Consider the following 6,423-nt stretch of genomic DNA (forward strand, 5'->3'; position numbering starts at 1 on the left):
GCCTCCATTCATTCATTTCAATGAAATACGATGGTCCTTTGGTTACTTCAATGGACTAAAATTTATGACCTCAGCTCCTGCGAAAACCAAATCCTGCATTCGCCACTGCTAAGGTGAAAAGAATTTTGATTATTTAATAACGCTCCATTCTGACAAGATTTCACCGATCGCTGCGTTGTCGTTGCAACGTGGTTATAAGAGCTGGCGGGAGGCGGGAAGCACATTTGAGCAACTGCTTTAAGCTTTCCTTAAAAACTAAAATGTTGTGTAAAACCGTCTTTGGGTAATAGATATGCGACACGTTGTGCATCCGTTAGTGTCTGACTTCGTGTGCATGTAGTGCGCCAACATTGCGTTTTGCGAACACATGTTCCTATGTAAATCTTGTTCATTATGATATGACAGACTAGCATGTTCAGTTTGTAAACGACCTTTTGGGACACCCTGTACATTTTCCTTAACTTAGTGCTCAACGTCAATTTCCTTTTCTGTCGTGGTAGAAATCTAGCGGAATCAGAGTCGGACTATTTTTGGGGTAATGGAGTTGGAGTCGATCAATTTTCCTAATACTCCGCAACCCCGGTTATTACTCACGACAAAACGAGTCAACCAACCCAAAATTTGAAAATTCGATATACATTCAATAGCTTTTAGTATCACATACATTTGCATTTAAGTTCAGCTTGTTTTCACCAAAAGTTTACATTTTTTGACTTTCGTGTGGTATCTCTTTTACGTATGATATCGAATTTTATGTTGTTATCTTTTGTATTTATTTTTCTTTGACGATATACTTTCCTTAAATTTTGCGAAAAACGTTTGTAACATTTTCTAAAATGGCTCAAGAGCTTGTGATAAAAAGTGGTGAAGTCCTCGAACACGATTATAAAATGAACCTTTTTCTGAAACTGACGAGAAGAACCTGCCAAAAATTCGAGTTTACTGATTTAAAAGTGTATGGTTCAATTACTGGCGACGAAAACTGTAATTTCCTTTAGTATATTGTTTCCCATTAGCTTAGATCCTTTTTTATTGGGCGATTTCTAACGCAATTTAGCTCAGCAATTTTGGACTTTTTTCCCCATCGTAAGTTATCGTAAAGTACGCGTAAATTGTCTTCTTCTCCTAATTCCTTACATTGCTCCGAATTTCTTTTTTTTTTCTATTGGATTGCAGTTTGATGATTAAAATCAATGGCTTTAGCCATAAAATAGAGAGAAGTTTTCGGTCACATATGTCAACTTACACGGTTTTTATTTAAAAAAGAAGTATATCTTCCTGTAATATTTATTTATTTATTTATTAATAATGCATTTTTAATTGCAAAGAATGATTTTAAAAATAGTTGACATTTTTAAACAATGGTATGTATAAAAATGCCACCTATTTTTTAATTCTGTTGTTTCCGAAATTTTAAACATATTTTTTTCTGAAAGAGCATGCTTAGAAACATAGGTTTTAACTATTTTTAAAATAATTTGGCAAAGTTGAATATTAAAAAAAAAAAGTATTTTAATCGGTGCGCAAATTCGATTTCATTTTGTACGCTTCTGCTCATAACATCACAAGGGACGAAATGCCATTCACTGATGGTATTACAGCAGAGCACAATGTTTTGGAATTAAATAAAGACGAAAATATTATAGCGCTAATTGTAGTTCAGTAATGAATTTCATGTTTTCTTCAGTTTGCTTTTAACAGTAGCCCACGAAGAAAAAATATGCATAAGAGATGTCCACAACGGAACCACTTGGCATTAGTTTAATTACCAATTATATATATATATATAATCATGCCTTTTATAGTTGGGGCAAATCTAAGTTGGCAGCGTTGTAATGCAATGATTAGAATATGCGTAATAGCTCTCACAATGCTGGCAGGCAGGGTCATGCTGGGGAATGACCCTACCCCTATCTACCTCACAAACGAATCCACGGTTTTGGGTGTGAAAAATTTCTAAAACTGCTTGGATATCAATAAAAAGCTTCATATCAGCCAGGAATAATGCACCTAACAGGGCGAAAACGAAACAAGTTAATTTCATAGGCACTTAAAAGAAGTATTATTTCAAATGTTTATTTAAAAAAAATAATAATGAATTAAAAATTGCTGTAGTCGTATGAAATTTTATTCATAAATTGTTTGAACAAAAAATGACTGTCATAATGTCTATGGTTTGGGGTGGGGGGAGTCACGACCCCCATAACACTCTCCCAGTATCCGCCCCTGCTGCCAGGTTAAGTTTGCCCCACGTATAGGTACTCTGGTTCTTAATTAAGAATGTAACAAGTAGTCTTCATCGCTCCAAATAGCAGGACGTTCATATCCCTCATATCCTTATCGAGTGAACTTCCTTCATTGATCTCACTTTGTAACACTCATTTCCGTTTTTTCGGGTGGCAAAAATGATTACTCATATCAGCAGAATATTCTTTCTCTATTACAGAAGTTCTGTCCGCGTTTGTACCTTCCATGCTTGATATTGCCTTAGGTGGCCAAATTAATCGAGTTGACACTTTTGTTTTTGTGTTTCAAAATACATTGCGACCAATTTGTTTGCTTAAGGATCATGTTTTTTTTTGTCCACGTTTGTTTTTAATAGGGCTTCAAATTGGTTCCTTACTACTTGCAAACACTTTTGCAACTAGTGCCCCTGAGACTGCTTTCATGAGTCACTACTATCGGCGGATGCCATTTACTGCAAGAAAACTTCTCATCTGGTATTATCCTCACCAGATGAAAAACCTAAGCTCTTACGATGCAAAATGCATTTGAAGTGTAATTTGACCGATAGTATCTAAGACATAAGATACTCAAGAGATTTTTAATCTGCCAAACAATCATGCGGCACTATCTTCCATTTCTTGAAAATTCACGGTTTTCAACTGGCCTTAAATCTGGGAACTTGGGCATAGGAAGCCAACTTGCCAACTCCTTACCACTGCACTACCTATCGCTATTTATTTTTCAGTCAATTAGTTGTCACAATTAGGATTGCATTGCAGCAGCTAACTTTTCCCTACATAAAAAAAGAACGTGTTCTGAGGTAATCTGGTATTTTTTAAAACTAAATCGCACAATTTACTCGACAACCTAAAATGATATTAAAACCTCACGTATATTTAAAAAAAAAATCCTCTAATCACCGTCTTTGTTCGCCGGCAGATGTGAAATCGCATTTTCAATACGTGTGAAAGAAATTTTTTGATTCGAACATTGCCAACTCGAAGACTAGCTGAATTCTTTAGATAGCCAACGAACTATTATCCCGACAACAGAACCACTCCTTATTTCTCATCATTTTCGAAATGAGTTTGCTTACTTCATCTTTATTCGTGTGTTTTGTTTCCCATATTTATGTTGTTATTCATGAACTCAAAACACATCTCAGTAAAAATTATTCCCGTGGCCACAAATCTTTCGTCTCTGACAATGCAAACTTTAAAAATTTCTATTGTTGTGTTCCGATATGACTTCGAAATGTGGGTCGACAATTACCCGACGACACGTATGGTTTGTCCTTGTGGAGATTGTTGTCCCTAAAGGTCAGGCTAGTAGGTCAGTGGATTTTTTAGATTGAATACTTATCCGTTTACATTTGTCTTGTGTGAGCTTAATATAGATCGTTTTTCTCCACAATTACTGCAGAAATGATCATTGTGCTTTATATCGAAAAATATGAGTCATGTTTTGCTATTCTTTATGTTTTTCCTTCAATTGCATTTTGCTATTTTATCTTCAGATCCAGTTCTCTTTATGTGTGCTCAATTTCTTTTAACTGTCCCACCTTTAGTTGCTAGAGCGCCGGTTTTTGACGTCGATTTACCGGATGTTTAATTAACCGGATGAAGCAAGAACGATACGATCTTTATTCTTTCATTTCTGAAATTCTTTTTTAATTATAAAAAGAAAAAACTTCTCTCACCGAACGCGCCATTTGTGATGTGCACACTAAAACTGCCCGACCTAAACCCGGAAACAGTGTGTAGTGAAGTAACTAATAAGAAATATTGCCATAAACCAGTGGTTCCTAAATAGTAGTCCAGGGGTAAGTCCGGTGACTACTTATCAAAGATGTCATATTTTCCCCCGTGATTTAACCGCACTAACTGCTGTTGAACAAGATTAAGTAAATACATTCATTCTAAATGTCAGATATGTATTGAATTATCTGAAACATAATAATTATTAGAACATACCGTAACACAATCTTTGGTATCATGTTAAAAATGAGCTTTCGCGAATGTTATGAGAGAGGAACAATACTTCATGGCTACAGTTGGGGCAAACTTAACCTGGCAGCCAGGGGCGGCAAATAGGGGGAGCGAGAGGGGGCGGTTGCACCCCCAAATGTTTTACGCAGAATGATAAGAAATGGGCAAATTTAATTTATGTAAATAGCAAATGAGAATTACAACCAAAAATAACAATAGTAAATAAATAAACGCCAGCTGTGGATTCTCCATAACAGATGATGAAACTTGAAACATTTCAAGACACAAACAAGTATTATTCTCTATTTGAATGATAACTTAGAAAATCGTGAATCATTTGCAGCAATAACAAAAAAAAAAAAAAAAAAAAAAAAGTGATGGAGGATCTAAGTTTGTTTAAATCAAAGAGATAATCTCTTCATGTAGGCTAAATATTTCATACTTGTGTGCTCAGTGCTATGATAATGCATCCAATGTGAGTGGGCTCCACGATTTTACAAGAAATTCTTTGGTATTTTGTATTCGTTGTTACGCTCATATTTCAAATGTATGTCTAGTTAGTGAGTGAACACCAATTCCTCCAATTAGAAATACATTTCAGCAACTCAATACAATGCTTACTTTCATAGACAAAAGAGACGCTTTTTTTGAAAAAAGTCGCACATCAACAAATGCATTTTCTGGGTGCTCTTTAACCTCGTCACCTGTAAGTGACACAAGATGGTCTTCAAGAGTTAAAGCTGAAAAAGCCCTCCTTGTTAATTTTGAACAGTTGAAAGCGACTCTTTCAGTGGTAGTAAAGTTGATGCCCTATTGCATGCATGACTTTGTTTGAATTTTTATTCGCTTTGTTTGTACTGTGAAAAATTTTTGATAATGCTTTACTCTATCAAAGCATCTTCGATCCGCTAACCTGAATTTTCGGACTGTCCAAGCTTCAGCTAAATGTAACATTAAAACAATTCATGGTTTTTGCGCTGATGTATATTTTAACCAGGAGTGAAACTTAACCAGGAGTGAAAAAAAAAATCTTACTGCGGAACGCTTTTAAAAAGGTACAAAAAAAAAAAAAAAAAAAAAATCCAAAGGAATTTAGAACAAGTAGCAAAAATCTACATGATGATATAATGTCATAAAGTTGAATTAAAATTTTGTATAAGATAATAGATTCAGTTTTTAGCAAAATTAAAACACGATCTTATGATAAATTTTTAGTGATAGGTTACTGAAAAAGAGAAATCAAATATTTCAATTATAAGTAGAATTCATAGCACGAAGCAGGAAAAGTCGTTTTGCGAATAGAAACTATACTATTCAATGCTTAAAAACGAAGACTAGAACAATTTTCAAAGTTGCCTGGGTTATTTTAAGAAGAAAAATCTAGGCGATGTGTTTTCTATCATAACTTTGTTGCTTCAACTGTTTTTCAGCTATTCGAATTAGCTCAGCTAGTTGTTAAGGATTTGTGTGTATTAGGAGGTTATAAAAATTATCTTCGGAGCATAATGGGACAAAAAAAGACCTTCACCTCCAATTGAACTGGCAAAAACGTACGACACTGCATATTAATGGAATAAAGTAACAGTATTGCCAGATTCTAAAAATCGTACATTAAAACTTCTTAAAGGTAAAAACTGTATATTATCCAAATATTTTGTGATATAATTTATTAAAAAAATAAGTTAAAACTGTAGTAATTAAGATTTGAATTCTCTTAATAACATTATATTTTATAAATATCAAATCAATTTTATTAATTCCATCCTGTTTTCCAAAATTTATTTTATCCCATACTGAGGTAACTCAGAATTAAAGAACTCGACCCCCCAAATGAAATGGTGAAATGCCGCCCCTGCTGGCAGCAGTAGCCCCACTCACATTCAGCTTTTCTACTCCAGAAAAAAAAAAAAAAACTTTGCTTTAAACAGCATTCTGGTTATTTCGGGGATAAAAGTAGATTTCTTTTTTCTTCTGCTTGCTTCTGGAGTAAATGCTGGGTTTTCACCCAGAATGCACTACGCGAAATGAGTCTGTTTACTTGCCGGTTTCTATCTTGGTGCATGGCCCCACTAAATGGCGCTGACGCTTAACGGGCCTTGACAGTTGGACTTTTCTGTGTTAAACCGGTGCAACTGATGCATCCACCAATCAATGTCAACGTTTTCCGTAAACCAGCCAGTTTTGTAGATGCGAGTTTGCAGACTTTTTG

The sequence above is a fragment of the Uloborus diversus genome, chromosome 1 (genome assembly GCF_026930045.1).
Source record: "Uloborus diversus isolate 005 chromosome 1, Udiv.v.3.1, whole genome shotgun sequence".
In the NCBI taxonomy this organism is placed as follows: Eukaryota; Metazoa; Arthropoda; class Arachnida; order Araneae; family Uloboridae; genus Uloborus; species Uloborus diversus.